The 17,529-nt window shown below is 34.6% G+C and overlaps 1 long non-coding RNA gene across 1 annotated transcript; it reads left to right on the top strand.

Annotated features, from left to right (window-relative positions):
* Positions 1-15,648: 15,648 nt before the first annotated feature.
* Positions 15,649-16,979, top strand: LOC120086905 (uncharacterized). The gene is made up of 2 exons (XR_016531684.1): positions 15,649-15,962; positions 16,238-16,979. It is a non-coding gene; the product is annotated as an uncharacterized LOC120086905 (long non-coding RNA).
* Positions 16,980-17,529: the final 550 nt, after the last annotated feature.

Raw genomic sequence — 17,529 nt, 5'->3', positions numbered from 1 at the left:
CTTTAACTCAGATGGAATAATACACGAAAAGACCTCACCTTATTCTCATAAATGAACGAAAAAGCCGAAAGGGAAAATAGAACTTTAGTTGAGCTAGTAGTTGCTATTTTACTTAGTTCAAGAGCCGCGTCTTATTGGTGGGGTGAAATCATCCTTACCATGTGTTATGTCTTAAATAGAATCCCGAAATCTAAAAATAAAACTTCACCTTACGAAATTCTCAAGAATAAGAAACCAAACTTGTCTACTTTAAAACATGGGGTTGTCTAGCCTTTGTAAGGATTCCTGACCCAAAAAGGAGAAAGTTGGCTAGTAGAGCTTACGAGTGTGTCTTTATAAGTTATGCCTTAAATAGTGAAGCCTACAGATTCAATGATCTAGTGAACCAAGTGATCATTGAGTCAAATGATGCCGACTTCTTTGAAGATAGATTTCCTTTTAAATCAAGGAATAGTGGGGGCTCTGGTTCAAGTGGTATAACCCTAGTTAGAAATCCTAACCCTAAAGAGGAAACTGACCCAAAACCTAGAAGAAGCAAAAGAGCTAGAACCGCCAAAGATTTCGGAAATGACTTCCTGACCTACAATGTAGAAGAAGACCCTAAAGATCTAAGAGTTGCCCTGTCCTCAGTAGATGCCAACCTATGGCAAGAAGCCATAAATGATGAGATTGACTCACTTGAGTCAAATAGGACTTGGCACTTAGTAGATCTACCCCTAGGATGTAAGGCAATAGTGTGTAAATGGATCTTAAGGAGGAAACTTAGACTTGATGGGATTGTCAACAAATTTAAAGCCAGGTTAGTAGCGAAGGGCTTTAGACAGAGAGAAAACGTAGATTTCTTTGACACCTTCTCCCCTGTCACTAGAATTACCTCTATCTGTGTCCTGTTCTCTCTTGCTGCCCTTTATAACCTCGTAGTACATCAAATGGATGTAAAAACTGCTTTCCTAAATGGTGAACTTGAAGAAGAGATTTACATGGAACAACCTGAGGGTTTTGTTGTCCATGGTCAAGAAAATAAGGTGTGTAAATTAGACAAATCTCTCTATGGACTAAAACAAGCTCCTAAGCAATGGTATGAAAAATTTGACAACCTTATCCTATCTAAAGGTTTCAAGGTCAATGAAAGTGACAAATGCATCTATCATAAGTTTGATAATAACCTCTGCACTATTTTGTGTCTATATGTAGATGATTTATTGATCTTTGGGTCGAACTTGCACGTCATAAATGATGTAAAATAAATATCGAGTGCAAACTTCGACATGAAAGACTTAGGAGAAGCTAGTGTAATCTTAGGCATAAAAGTAAATAGGTCTGAAAAGGGAATTTCTTTAGATCAATCTCATTATATAGAAAAGATTCTAAAGAAATATAATTACTTTGAGTGTAAACCAACCTGTACTCCTTATGACCCTAGTGTCAAGTTGTTCAAGAACACTGGTGACAGTGTTAATCAATCTGAATATGCGAGCATCATAAACAGTCTTAGATACGCTACCGATTGCACTAGGCCTGACATAGCTTATGCTGTAGAACTACTTTGCAGGTTTACAAGTAGGCCTATTAAAGAGCATTGGGATGCTATAGAAAGGGTCATGAGATACTTAAAGAAAACCCAAAATCTAGGATTACATTATCAAAAGTTTCCTACTGTCCTGGAAGGGTTCAGCGATGCTGATTGGAACTCTCTTTCGGATGATTCAAAGGCTACAAGTGGCTATATCTTTAATATAACTAGTGAAGCTATCTCTTGGAAGTCCAAGAAACAGACTATTTTAGCTCAATCTACGATGGAGTCAGAAATGATAGCACTAGCGAGGTTGGCTTAGAAGTCTGCTATCAGAGATTCTCTTATGGAAAAAGTTGGTACCAGCCATATTGATCCATTGCGATAGTACTGTAGCAATCGCAAAAGTTCAGAACCGTTACTACAACGGAAAGAGACGTCAAAGACGTCGTAAGCACAGTACCATTAGAAAGTTTCTCACTACTGGTGCAGTTAGAGTAGATCACACACAGACTGATGAAAATTTGGCAGATCCTTTGACGAAAGGACTGGCCAGAGAAAAAGTTTTTAGAACCTCAGAAAGGATGGGACTTATGCCTATCGAAAAATGAATCATAATGAGGAAAACCCAACCTGTAGACTGGAGATCCCAAAAAATAGGTTCAACAGGTAATAACTGATCACGAGTGATATATAGTGAATCATGCTAAACCAAACACAGAGTTCCATTCCTATGACTTAAAGTCTGAGCATGATATCCTGAAGTGTAAGAAAGGTCGAACTCAGTTCTTAATGAGATCTATACTTGATGACAAGTGGGGTACCCAGCTACGGGAGTACCTTTGATAAACTCGCCTGTGTGAATATGGAAGTGAGGACCGCTTCCTATGGAGTTTATAGGCAAACTCTCTAGAGCATTCACTAAACCGGGATTCGCGTGCTAGGCCTTAAAAGCACGAGCTTTCATACTACACCTTATCAACAATCTGTGTAAGATGTTGTTTGAGATAGAGTTCAAAATCAAGTGTTACTCTAGTATATTCTGAATCATTTACACTATGTAAAGGTTCAAGTCGTAAGACACCTTTGCTTATGCATAGTGTTGTATAGACTGAAACTGCTGGATGAAAATCTTTCCTCTCTTTTCGTTTTGTTTAAATTTTCAGGTGGGGGATTGTTGGGTACAAATTTATATTTAAAACGATCCATTGATTATATTTAAAACGGTCCCTTAATTATATTTAAAATAGTCCGTTGATTAATTTTAAAACAATCCATTGATTATTTTTAAAATGGTCCATTTTGATGCTGAAGGCCTATAAAAGGCGGTCTTCAGCAGTTTGTTATACACAGAATTCATTTTCTTAATTCTCACTTCATTTTTCTCTCCTCCTCCATCTTAACTTTTCAAGCAGTGAGTTTAGAAAGGGTGTACGTTTCGATCGGTAACAGTGCATTTCCAATCGGTTTTCATTTAGTTGTTTTATCCTGGGGACGACGTGACAATTTTCAGACTTGTTTGCACACTTGAGCATAGTCGCGAAACGTCTTAAAGAGAGCGAGCTCTGCGACTCAGCCTATAATGAATTTCTGTTTTGCAGGTTTTGCTCTTCGCTTGACCGTCGTGCCTTGACGGTTCACAGTTCGTCGTTCTGAGGACCCTGCCATTTTCAACAATACTTCCATTCCTTAACCCATTTGCATAAATCAAATACAGCTAGTGATGTTCACGGGGCGGGATCGGGGATGTCATTCCCCGTCCCTATTTCATTCCCCATCCCCATGAAATTCTCCACGGGGATTAGAGCGGGGATTCTCCGCGGGGAATTCGCGAGGATCGGGTTCCCCGCAAGGAATTTTTCCCCATTAGTTAGTTTTTTTAAATAAATAATTAACTTTATCACTAAATTTTTTATTGTGGTTAGTTTTATCTAACAATTTGAATTTAAATATAAATTATGCAAATTTTGGCCTAAGAAAACTAATCAAGTAAAAAGAAATAAATAAAAATAAAATTATTCACATATATAATCTAAATTTAAATATTCAATTCAAACATATTCATTATCTTAACCAATAAACAATCCAACTTGAAATTTAAATGTAATATTTATATAATACTAATAACATAATATTAACTAATTATACTAAACAAATAAATTGAGGCTAACCAGGGCTAGGCTGGGACAGGAAATTTTTTGCTCCCACTACCTCCTCCATTTTTCGCCTAATTGGGAAATCTCCGTTCTCGTGGAAAATTGGACATTTCTATATATATATATAGCTTTTAGGATTTTTACATAAATAACTCTAAGATGAAGAAATTAAAAAGCAAACCAAGAAATCTGGAAATTAGAGTTTAAAAATGCAAAAGCATAGCAAAAAAGAAAAAAGAAAAAAAGAGGAAGATTGAAACAAAAGTAAATGATGAAAAATAGTGTAAATTAATTTACCTCACACATTGCTCAAACATGCACATATATGCTCAAATTGGTGCATAAAGTAGTCCAACGAAGGATAAAGTTAAAATTTCAAAGCCAAGCACATAAAGATGCTGTAAATAATTGGAGAGGACAAGAGAAGATTGAGAGAGAACAACCGATAGAGACTTTGAGAGATAAATGGAGCTGGCGACGACTGGAGAGGACAAATGAGAAGATAGAGAGAACAAGAACGAAGTTGAAGGTTCAAGAAGGTGAAGAATGAGAAGAATAGAGAATGAAAGATAGAAGTTGCGAAGAATAAGAGAGAATCAGAAGAGACCTCTAGCGAAAAGACACGGAGAATACGTGAAGATCGAATGAGAGAATGAACAAACGAATGAAGTGTGTGTGAAAAGCGTAATCCACGAGAGAGAAAATTTTGGTGAAATTTGACTAGCATCCAAAATATAATTTAGTTTCCTGCTTTTTTTTTCTTTCTCTTTAATAGCTTTATTTATTTATTTATTTTTGTTAAGACTATCCTAAAAAGTAATTAAAGGAGATATTCGTTGTAGTTCATTGTTTGACTCAATTCGACACGTGATCTACCTTTCACCTGATCCAACTCAAGAACTTTAAGCTCTTTATCTAGTGGATGAAATGATACCTTACATCATAAAGATCAAAGATGCAAATTGAATTTCATGATGTCTTAATCTTTGAAATCTTGTGAATTTTGTATTTTGTGAACGTAAATAATTGCAAATTATATTTGGTAATTTATTTATTTTGTAATATATAAATGGAACACAAAATTTTAATTACGAGAAAAAAGTGAGGGGTTTATGTATTATGAAGTATTTCATGTATATTTAATCAAAAACAGGAACTTTTATTAATAATGTAAATAAATTATGAAATTTCTATGTGTAAGTTTGTTGCGGCATAAAATTAAAGCTATATATGTGATATAATAGTATTAAAATATATTATTATATGTTAACGATAACTCTAAAAAAAAGTTATTATTTGATAAATATAACGTTAAGAAAATGTTATATTATGTGGTAAAGATGGCTATAAGAAAAAGTTATTGTAAATTAAAGATAATCTTAATAACTAAAACTATAAAATGTGTTCATAGCAATGTATATATGTTATATCTTCATACTTTACTATAGCATTCGTTATAGCTATACAAAAATGCTATAAAAACTCCCAAACTTTTAATAATACAGACTTTTATGTTATATCTTTATACTTCACCACAATATTCGTTATAGCTATACAAAAACGCTATAAAAAGTAGACTTTTTTATAACATAGACTATCAAGACATTCAAAAAATGCTTTAAAAAGTTTATTATAGTTTTTTTTTATGAGCTATTGTATCCGTTATTTCTTGTTGTGGAGGTATAAAAAAATCGAACCATCAACATTTAAAATAATGATTGGTATGTTTTTATCCACCTATATGATTGGATTGACCAATCAGTCCAAAAACTTATAAATATGATATATATATATATATAGAGGGAAAAGAAAAAATATTACTTGCAACATTTAAGTTGATACTATGTTAAGGTTATCCATCAACTCAAAAAATAAGTTGATGGATCATGATAAATTTAATTATAATATATCAATATACCTTGATAAATTATGTTACTTTCCATTGTTTATTGTAAATAACTTCTAGTTTTAACATAGAAGGTTAATTGAGTTAACTAAATTGAACATAACTTGATGTTAATTGACACTGTTTATTCTCGTGAGATCATAAACTCAAATCTTCATTGATTATACTAAAAAAGAAAAGTTAGTTGAACCGTACAACTACTTGAAAACAAAGTTGCTTACCTAATTGCATAGGTCATCTATATTGTAAATCCCAAACACTTTTCCATCATCTTTGTGAGTTAGGTAGAGATTCGCCTTTTTGTATCTACTCTAAAAATTTCCTTAACATACACCGTATTAATTAGGATTTTATCAAACAACTTGATATCAATAAAACTTCCTAAAATATAAGAATATGGACAATATGTTTGTAATATAAATTTAAAAAAGAAATCATTTTAAATGGTAAAATTATTGAAAATATTTACAAGATATAGTAAAATTTTAGAGCTATCAATGATAGATACTGATAAACACGAATAGAAAATATGATTATTATTATTTAGAGTATAAAAAATGACTTAATCAAGAGGATAAAAATAAAAATGATGGAGTTCTGAAAAGGTTTCCAACTCAACTACTTTAATTAACCACATAAAGACTAAGGAAATTGATAAAACCATATTTTCTATCATATGAATCTCAATAATTAGGGTTTTGAAGTTAATTAGAATATGGTCCCATAAAAACGGATATTTTTTTGGTTGGCCATAAGAACCTAGCCACGCAACCTATAAAGGGCAAATGCAATTGACCTTTTAACCAATACTTTTACACCACAACTCTTTTTTGCTTTGTAATGGTTGGTGATTAAGCCTCCATTTGTTTCAAGCCACGTAGCACAACCCTAATTTTACTTTTAAAAAAATATTTTAACAAATAATAATAAATAAATGTGATCCTCGGAGAATAATGTACTTTCGAATATATCCCTAATTAATGGGGTTCCATCCAAGAAAATAAATCTCCATCTCCAATTCCCTATCCCCTCACTTTCTGATGATTTTTATTAGGGTTTTGTATGTTTATATAAAATAAAAATATATGAAAAAAATATATAGCAAAATGTCAACATACAGTGACATTTTATTATATTTGTAAAGATTTCGATTCATTTTACTATATCTAAAAAAAAAAATTTATACCATTGAGTTTTTGAGATATTATATCCATTCAAATTCTAGACTCTCAAAATTGAATCGATTTACACTCATCATGATTTATGACTATTTACTTGATGTTATTTAAATCAATTCAAAATGACTTAAATAAAATTCTATTTCTCCCAAGATTCTAACAATTTAATAAGAAAAACTTATTAAATTTAATTTTTCTAAATAATTATTGGAAGAAAAAAAGAAAAAAAAATGAAAAATCGTTTATATTGACTAAGCCAATAAATATAATTGAATATTAATAATTGAAGTTTTATGTTAATTGAATATGTTCATGTTGTTATTAAATAACAGTTTCATTTTCTATTTTTGAATGAGTTAATTTGTTGACTATTTATTTAATTGTTGAAGATTTTGCGATCATAATCAAATAATTAAAAATAAAAACGAAAACTACTCCTTGTAATTTTCAAAATTTTGTTAAACTTTCAAAAGTGAAAATTTATTTATTTATTTTTTAAAAAAACAGTACTCCGCACATAAATCCTTGCTTTTATTTGTTATTACTATTTTATTTAAGAAAATCGTTACTATTATTTATTTAGTCTGAGTGCTAAAGCACGTATGTGCGTGGCTCCACGAATAGCATGGAAGAACTATATGACAGCGCTATTCTTTGGATTTTGTTCCCCGTTGAGATGCAGAAAATAATTAGGTTAAATTAATAAAATTTACTAATTTAGTTAGATTCTAATTATAAATGTGATGTTTTATCGAATTACAAAAATTAAAATTGAACTTTTCTTTTTAGTTATAGGGACTAAATTTGTAATTTAATCTGATAATTAATGCACATACACATAAATCTAGGACAAACTGTAAAAACCAATCTTAAAATATGATAAAAGTTGAAATTACACCCTCGGATCTTCAATTATAAGAATCAATCTCTCAAACTTACAATACTTAGTAGAAATTAGACCCTCAAATAAAAAAAAAACAAAACATTCAAACTTATATACTGATTACAGTTTCTACAAGTCCAATGATCTAATTTAACATTTACAAAAGTTGTTTTAAAATATAATTATAACTATCCCATATTATAGAAGCATTTTTTTGTAATTTTTGAATACAATGATTACGAAGATATGAGAGATCAACTTGAACAAAACTTATTTTTACGAGTGGTTTTTGCAACTTGCTCTGGAAATCACGTATGGGCTTAAGAAAATTTTATTTTGGTAGAACGTGTCAACGTGGCATCCAATTAAAATTCGATTGGCCAAGGTTGTTGATTTTCATGGGCAAAGGTATTGACTTGAGTGCCACGTCACTGTCACCATTACCAATAATTCATTTAAGTTACAATGACATCTTTTTCAATTGCTTTCGACCCATATAGCACCCCACGTTGCCTTTCCAATTGTAGATAGAAATATTTTGTTGGTATATATTTAGATTGTGGATTATGTTGAAGTCCGAGTTTTTGTTTGATATATATTGCTTGCTTATTTTAAATTTATAAATAGGTTAACTTCTAAGAGTTAAGTAATCAATGTTACGTAAGACTCACACCTATAATATATGGATAAAGGAGAATTGATCCACATATAGCTTCTCGAATTTATGAAAGGATGTTTTTTTCTTCTTTCTTACTATCAAGAAATGGAAGAAATTGTCCAAAAAAAAATGAGCGTAGTTGATATAGTAGCTGTACAATCAACTTCGAAGTTAAAAGTTCGATTACCTCCACCCTATATAGTGTTAAAGAAAGGAATAATAATAATAATAATATATTAAGTTTGACAGCAAGTGAACATATGAAGATTCAAACATTTTGTGGCCAAATAACCTAAATAAGTTAAGCTATGCTAAAGTTGACTAAAACATACAGTTACGACAGCAGTGAAGAGATAAGAAAGGTAGAGAGGAGATTGACCACCGGATAACGAAAAAAGGGAGATGAATTTTTCTTCCCTTTTCTTTTCTATTTCAATAATGGTTTTCCTTTTTCTATCTGTCTTTTGTACAGTGAATGTTTTCTATATATATGCAATTGTGTATATAGTAAAAGACAAAAGAATGAAATCGAATTACAAATCAAATCTGTCCTTTTTGCAGGTGCAGGAGACCGTTGTACCAAAATTTGTTATGGAGAGAGATGATCCACGGTGGCAATGACATCAGCTCCCATGTGGCACTTTGTCACCTGCTGATGAGGTTGATTTTTCATCCTCGTCATCCCCCCCCCCCCCCCCCAAAGCGAGAGGGTAATTCTGTTAGTCCGAGCTTGCTTCGAAGGTATGAAAAGGGAGAGCCTTGGTTAGGTAGTCAGCGAGCTGCTCTGTAGAAGGAACATAGCAGACATGAAGTTAGTCATGAAGAACAAGGTCCCAAATGAAGTGCACATCGATCTCGATGTGCTTAGTCCGTGCGTGGGAGACTGGATTTGCGGCTAAGGCACTTGCACCCATGTTGTCACACCAAAGAACAGGAATGCCAATTGGAGGGAAGCCAATTTCAGTTAGTAGGTTTCACACCCATATGATCCCTGTGGTAGCGTGGGCGAGAGCTCTGTACTCAAACTCGGTGCTGGATCGGGTCACAGTTATTTATTTCTTAGAGGACAAGGAAATGAGAGTGGAACAAAGATAAATGCAGTAGGCAACGGTTGATTTTCAATCATCAAGGCTTGAAGCCCAGTCGACATTAGAATAGGCTGTAATATTGAGGTGTGGATCAAAGTTGATGGTGAGGCCAAAATGAAGAGTCCCAGCTAGGTACCTAAGGACACGTTTAACAGCTGACCAGTGAACATCAGTGGGATCTTTGAGAAACTGACTTAGTTTATTGACAATAAAGGCTATGTCGAGTCGAGTGTTGGTGAGGTACTGAAGAGCACCAACTGTGTTTCGGTGGAGAAATGGGTCACTTAGAGGTGTGCCTATTCTCAATGACAGTAAGGTACCAGGGACAGTAAGAATCGAGCAGGGTTTCATGTGTTGAAGGTTGAGCTTGGTTAGAAGATCAGTGATCTATTGGGCCTGATGTAGATGAAGACCAGAGGATGTGTAGTTTATTTGAACACCAAGGAAGTGACTGAGCTTGTCGAGGTCTTTAAGAGAGAATTGTTTGTTGAATTATGAAATAAGGTGATCAATGTAGGCTGGATCACTTCTAGTAAGTATCAGATCGTCCACATATACAAAACAGCATGGTAATGGTGGATGAGGTGCACATATAGTAGAGAGAAGTGTCAAAAGAACTTACTGTGAACTCGGATCGATAGAGGAAAGCTTTGAGTTCATCATTCCAAGCTCGAGAAGCCTACTTAAGGTTGTAGATAGCTCTGTTGAGCTTGCAGATGTAGTGAAGGTAATACTTGCTTTCAAATCTGGGGGGTTGAGACATGTACACTGTTTCCTTCAGCGTGCAGTTAAGAAAGGCATTATTGAAATTTATTTGGCGAAGTGGCCAGTGCTTGGATATCGCCAATGTGAGGACAATTCTGATGGTGGACGCCTTAACAACATGGTTGAATGTATCGAAATGATCAAAGTCAGGGTGTTTGTGAAAGCCCTTGGCGACAAGGCGTGCTTTGTATCTCTGAACAGTTCCTTGAGCATCTCGCTTTAAGCGGTAAACCCACTTGCATCCGACAACAATGTGATCAGGGGTAGGCGGTACTAGTGTCCAAGTGTTGGTACGTTGCAGGGCATCAAGTTCTTCAACCATTTCTGCCCTCCATTGTGGAATTGGAAGAGCTTGAGTGATAGAACTAGGTTCAATCCGAGTGAGGTCAGTATTTAGCTCAACAACCCAAGCTTTTGGCTTGAAGACACCAGCCTTCCCTCTGGTGATCATTGGAGTGCTTATTAAAGGTTGGACAGTAGGTTGTAAGGGTTGTTGTGGGGAAGGTAGTGGGGAGTTAATCTAAGGTGAGGATATAGTGGGACCGGGAGGTGAATGTGAGAGCTGAGGTGATGATATTGGAGGAGGGTCTAAGAGAGGTAGGTGAGAACTGAAGTGTGGAGTTGATGGACTCGACATTGGATCAGGTAAGGTTTGGAGGGACTGAGGCTGGTCAGGAGGGTTGGTTCTTGGTAAGTGGTGGTTTGAGGGCAGGTGAACAGGAGGTTAGGGAAACCAGATGGTGATTGGTGGAGCTGAATTGGAGGAGATTGAAGGCTGAATGTTGGCAAAGCCGGTTTGAAAAAGGAATTCTTCTTCATTAAATATTACATGGCGGGATATGATTATTTTCCCATCATTAGTGAGGCAGCGGTAACCTTTGTGTATTGGTGAGGGACCAAGGTAGACACATTTTTTTGCTATGAAAGGCAAATTTGTGAGTCTGATACAGTCAAGATGAGGATAACACACATAGCCAAAGACCCTGATAGAGGACAAATCCAATTTGCTGCCAAGTAAGGCTTCCAGTGGGCTGATGTCTTGAAGAATACGAGAAGGAAATGAGTTAATAAGTAGAACGGAAGTTTGAAAGGCATACCACCACAGATGTAGGGGCATCTTAGCTTGGGCTAAAAGTGTTAGACCCGTTTCAACAATGTGACGATGTTTACGCTCAGACGACCATTCTGAGCTGATGTATACGGGCAGGAAACTCTTATTTGAATTCCCAACCGATTACACATGTGAGTAATGGCTTTGTACTCACCCCCTCCATTCATTTGTAATGTGCGAAGTGTTTTGTTAAACTGAGTACAAACGAAAGCCTGAAAGCTTTGGAAGGCAGCAATAGTATCACTTTTCTGTTTTAAGGGATATAACCAAGTGAATCTGCTGAAGTCATCTACGAATAATACATAATATCCATAACCATCAGCTGATGGCATTGGGGTAGGCCCCTGGAGGTCAGTGTGAACCAAATCGAAAGATGTTTTTGAATGAGATAAAGAGTCAGAGAAGGGTAAGTTATGGGACTTTCCAAATTGACAAGCTTCACAAAAACACTTCTCATTATCAGTGATTTTCAAATTACATCCACTAATTAGTTTTGACAAAATTCTAGGGGATGGGTGGCCAAGCCGCCTGTGGAGAAGTAACTTGGAGATAGTCGTGCTGGTTATGAATGCAGATAGAGGAGAAGACATATTGGACCGAGTAGTCAAGCTAGCACCTGATGAACTTGAGGCAGGGAGTGCATTATTTATCGACTGGTTGGCAGTGTCCAATTGGTAGAGTCCATCTTTAAGTCGGCCTTTCAGAAGTGCTACCCTCGATTCATTGTCCTTAACCATATAGAAATCAGTATGAAATTCAACCACAATGTTATTATCCTTGGCTAGTTTGGACGCACTGACTAAATTTTTAGCGATATCAGGTACATAGAGTATATTGAGGAGGGACATATTTGAATGTCCATAACGAGATATAGTGAGGGGAGTACCATTACCAACCATGACTTTATCAGTACCTGTGTAAGTGGAAGAGAAGTGGGGGAAGGTAGGGTTTCTAGTTACATGAGTGGAAGCACCGCTGTCGACATACCAGTTGGGGTCAGCGGCTGTTTCAAGGGAGGCAACAGCCGAGTGCGTGAGTAAGGCAGAGGTGTTATGTTCTTAGTTTCTGCTTGATAGGAGTTGGGTAGATTCAGCACGGGTGTGTGTTTGTCGAGGGTTGTTAAACTCCTTGTTGTACCTGAAGTAGCAAATATCAGTGGTATGACCAAGTTTTCTGCAGATTTGACAAGTAGGCCTGGTTGTTGAAGCACTATTCCGGCAGCCACGTCCCCTGTTACGACCTCCTCCGCCCCTAAAGTTTGAAGGCTGAGTGTTTCCATATGAGTTGCGATAAGCATTCGCTGAAATGTTGGGATTATTTTGCACAACATTAATTGAAGGTCAGCTGGGCAAGAGAGAAACATTTTCCATTCCAGTGATCCCGGTTTTGATTGCAAGCTGATACTCAAGCCTTTTCTCATATGATAGTAAATCAGACTGAAGATCAGACCATCGAGTTGTCCCTTTTCTTTGTACTGCTACTACCACCGGGTTATATTCCTTATCAAGCCCAGACAATACTTGTGATATAAGATCAAGTGAGGAGACTGGTGAACCTGAAAGAGCAAGACCATCAACATATTGTTTCATTATGGTTAGGTATTCACTCATTTTCAGTGCGCCTTTGCGGGTCTGTTGGAACATCCTTTTGAAATAATCCATCTCAGCCCTTAATTGAACCCCAACTAATTCTTGAATAACTTCCCGTAGATCTTTAGCAGTTTGGTAACCCATTACTTGTGTAGCAATTTCCTGATTCATTGAGTTGTAGAGCCATCCTAAAAGGAGCTGATCGACGGCTATCCAAGCATTATAGGTTGGATTCGGTTGCAGCTCAACATCTGACATCGTAGCATTAGTTGGATCGACACTCGAGCTTTCACCGGAGTGCTTACTGGTATGTTTGATGATGAAGCGATTAGGACAGGGGTTTCAGTTAGATAGCCTTCCAATCGGTAGCTTCTGAGTATCGGCCAAGCAAGGTTTTGTCAGAGTAGGAAGTTTGACCTATCCATTTTTAATGGATGTCACATGATTAAGTAGTTAGTTTAATGGTGGTCCTGTGATGTTGCCATTGTTGACAGCTCCAGGGAAGATGGCAGATGAGGTAGCTGATGTATTCACCATTGTAGGCTATTTTTACCGTAGGCTCTGATACCAAGTTACGATAGAAGTGAAGAGATAAGAAAGGCAGAAAGAAGATTGACCACCGGATGACGAAAAGAGGGAGATGAATTTTTCTTCCCTTTTCTTTTCTATTTCAATAATGGTTTTCCTTTTTCTATCTGTCTTTTATACAGTGAATGTTTTCTATATATATGCAATTGTGTATATAGTAAAAGACAAAAGAATGAAATCGAATTACAAATCAAATCTTTCCTTTTTGCATATGCGTTGTACCGGAATTTGTTAGGGAGAGAGAAGATCCACGGTGACAATGCCATCAACTCCCATGTAGCGCTTTGTCACCGCTGATGAGGCTGATTTTTCATCCTTGTCATATACCCTCTACTTTTTTTTTAGCCTACAAGATTGAGAACTTCTAAATTTTTATCTAATAAGTTTTGAAACTTTAAAATGTGCTTAACTTTTTAAACTTTCGATTTTATTATATATAATAGGATTTTGAATTTAAGGAAATGTATAACGAGCCATAATTATATTAGTCTTTTAATTTCAATTACGTGTGCAATAGATCTTGTGATACATTAGACTTCTTTTTTTTTTTTTTTTTTTTTGTGTACAAACCATCTAGATGCAAAATTGAAATGTCCCTCATATTATTTAATAGGTTCATAAGTTTAAAACTGCCAACATGCTAGAGATAAAATTAAAATTTCTAAGCATATTAATTTTTAAAATTTAGGAACCTACTAGACGTGAAATTGAAAGATTAGGAACCTATAACTGTTAGTTTTTTTTTTAATATTCAATAATTGATTAAACAAATTCCTTAAAAGTCTAAAGACTTAGCTTATAATTTTAATCTTCATTTTGTTGTTGTTGTTGTTTTTTTTTAATCTTCATTTAGTGTGAAGAGAGCTCGAAAATGACTAATTTACCTTTTATTTGGATAAATTCAAACATTACCCTCGTACTATATACTAGGTTTTATAAACACTCATATTAATTCAAAAGTTATAATATTATCATTGATCTTTTATAAACATTTCAAAGTTACTATTGGAATAGAAATTCACTAAAGTGTTGAATGAAAATGAGAACTTGAAACGTAAGTCGTATTTGAGTCTCAATTTTGGTAAGTTACTACCACACATTTCCAAGTCCCAAAGCTTGTGGGGTACTTTTTGTAGATCAACCATTTTATGCCAATTTGGTAAAAATGTTGGTCCTGTTAGATAATTATTTTGTTTTTTTGTTTTAGTTTTTGTTTTGTTTTTTAAAATTAAGCCTATTTCATCAACATTTCTTACAACGATTTGTATTTTTCTTAAGTATAATAGTTGAATTCTTAGCCAAATTCCAAAAACAAAAACAACATTTTGAAAACTACTTTTTTTAGTTATCAAAATTTGACCTGATTTTTTCTTCTTCTAAATAGTAGATAATAAATGAAGAAATTTGGAGGTGGAAGTAGTATCCATAAACTTAATTTTCAAAAACAAAAATAACAACAACAACAAAATGGTCACCAAACGAGACCTTAATTTTAAGTTTTTGGTTTTTAAAAAATTAAGCCTATAAATATTATTTTATAGCCAAATTTTTACTAGTAGTTTAAAAAATCAAGCCAAATTTTGAAAGCTATAAAAATAACTTTTAAAATATTGTTTTTGTTTTTGGAATTTGGCTAAGATTTCAACAGTTGTGTTTAAGAAAGATACAAATTATTGTAATAAATGGAGAGAAAATAGGTTTAATTTTTCAAAAACAAAAAATAATTATCAAACGGAGTCTTAATTTTTATTATTTGCAATATTTTCCTAGGGATTTCTACATAAAAGACCTTAAGATTTGGTACATATTACGTTAATGTCTTGAACATTTCATTTTTACTAAAAAAAAACTATTGGCTTCCCTATCTTCACTAATATCATTGGCTATTTATAATTCAGCCCCCACCTATATTATATTATATATATATATACTTATCTATGTATTTCTCCCTCCTCTATGCATATTTCTCTCCCTCATGCATATACTCCCTTCCCCATAATTCACACTCATTTCTAGGGGTGAGCATATTAGACCGAAAAACCGACAAGACCGACCTAAACCGACCGAAATATGGTCGGCTGGAAATCTGAACATAACAGTCGAAGGTCGGTTTCGGTTTTCGAATCGAGTAAACAGTTGGTCAAGCGTAACCCGACCCGACCAAAATATTAAAAAAATGTATATAAAATATATATTATTCTTCAATCTTCCGCACGGCGCACCCGCACAAGGAGTTAGGGTTTTGACTGAGACTCGATTTTTCTTCCGCACCCCAAGCCGCCGTTCCTTCCGATTTTCTTCCACTGTTCCACACCTCGCTCCATCGTGATTCGCCTTCGTTCCACTTCGTAGTTCCAGGCTTCCAGCCGGCAGCCGGCAGTCGTAGTTCGTCTTCGTTCCACATCATTCCACTTCCAGCCGACAATCGTAGTTCGTATATTCCAGCCGCAGTTCGTCTTCGTTCTTTCTTCGTAGTTTCAGCCGCATATCTAGAGCCTCCATTCTTTCTTCGTAGTTCCAGCCGTAGGTCAGTATATTCGTAGCTTGATATCTTCCATTCCAGCTGTTTTAATGCATTGTAGAGTGTAGATTCTAGCCGTTTCAATGGAAATTAGTTTGATTTATGGATGTGGTGGGTAATGATTGACTGATTGTAATGTATTGTAAATGAAAATTAGTTTGAAAATAACGGATATGGAGTTTGAAAACAATGGAAATTAGTTTGACTTTGATTTATAGATATGTGGGTAGTGATTGACTTAACAATCTTGCTGAGTTTTTGTAAAGCTGAAATCCTTTAAGTTTTTTTGAATTGTGTGATACTGACGACGCCTGTCATGTTGTGGTTCAACTACATGGATTCAATGGATATGGAGTTTGATGGAACTGCAACTGATGCTTCAAAAAATGAACGAGATGTAGAAGAAACGGTTACCAATACAAATATCGTTGATGTTGATTCAACAAATAAGACATCAGATGTTCCAAATCCACCAAAAAGAAGGAAGGTGGTGAAAAAATCCATAGTTTGGGATCATTTTGAGAGGCTAAAAAGTGATCCTAAAGACCCTCATGCTCAATGTAAGTACAAAGAATCTATGCATGTCATTCCAAACGTAATGGTACTGGGACTATGAAGAATCATTTGGAAAATTGTAAAAAATACCCTTACCAGAAAAAGAGAGATCCAACCCAAATGACATTATCTTTCAAAACTAAAGCCAAAAACAATGTTGGGGATAATAAGTCACAACTTGTATGTGAGTCATATAGTTTAGAGAGTTTTCGGGAAGTGTTGGTTTGAAATGGTAATTGTTGGCGAATTGCCATTCAAATTTGTGGAGGGTAAAGGATTTAAGAAATTTGTCATGTACATTCAACATAGATTTGTTGTTCCATTTGAGTCGGCTTTTAGTACAAGAGGACATGTTGTTGATTCATCACGTTGTTCATTGGCTCCAAAATAGTGGAGGCTCTCATTTGTACTCAAAATTGGCTAAATTCTGGTCCAATAGATCTTGAAGTTCAACATTACATGGAAAAAGCTTCATTATTTCAAGAAGGTATTTATTCATCATTTATATTTTGTAGTTGTAACTTGTTAGATTAAAATCTTAATGAGGTTGTCTTTCTTTTCTTAATCTTAATTATATAGAATTCAAAGCGGTTATGGACAATGAAAAAGACATTCAAGACCTTCTAGATTTTGTAAAATTGTCCGTTAACGATTAAGCATTTATCATTTGATTTTATTATAATTTGGTTGTATTTGGCAATTGACTTTATGTTTTATTGTAATTGGATTGTATTCGATAATTGACTTTATGTTGTAATTTCTAGTTTGATTGTATTGTATGTGAGTGTGACTATGTGTCATGTGACATTTCTATTTCTGACGTACACTCTCGACTCTCATATTAATTTTGTTTTCAATTATATATGTAATATGTATTAAAGGTTCTTTAAGCAATTAAGTGAAGCGAGTAGTAACACAATCCCAAACAATGGACATGTTAATTGTTAAATATTAAAGGTTGTCAAATCAAATCATATCAATATCTTATTTTTATACCTCTAGGCTAGCTTTATTCCAT

Source organism: Benincasa hispida, chromosome 9 (genome assembly GCF_027475165.1).
Source record: "Benincasa hispida cultivar pf3 chromosome 9, pf3_genome.v1.1, whole genome shotgun sequence".
In the NCBI taxonomy this organism is placed as follows: Eukaryota; Viridiplantae; Streptophyta; class Magnoliopsida; order Cucurbitales; family Cucurbitaceae; genus Benincasa; species Benincasa hispida.
Note: the sequence above shows the minus strand (reverse complement) of the source record. Positions and strands in the feature narration are given on the sequence as shown.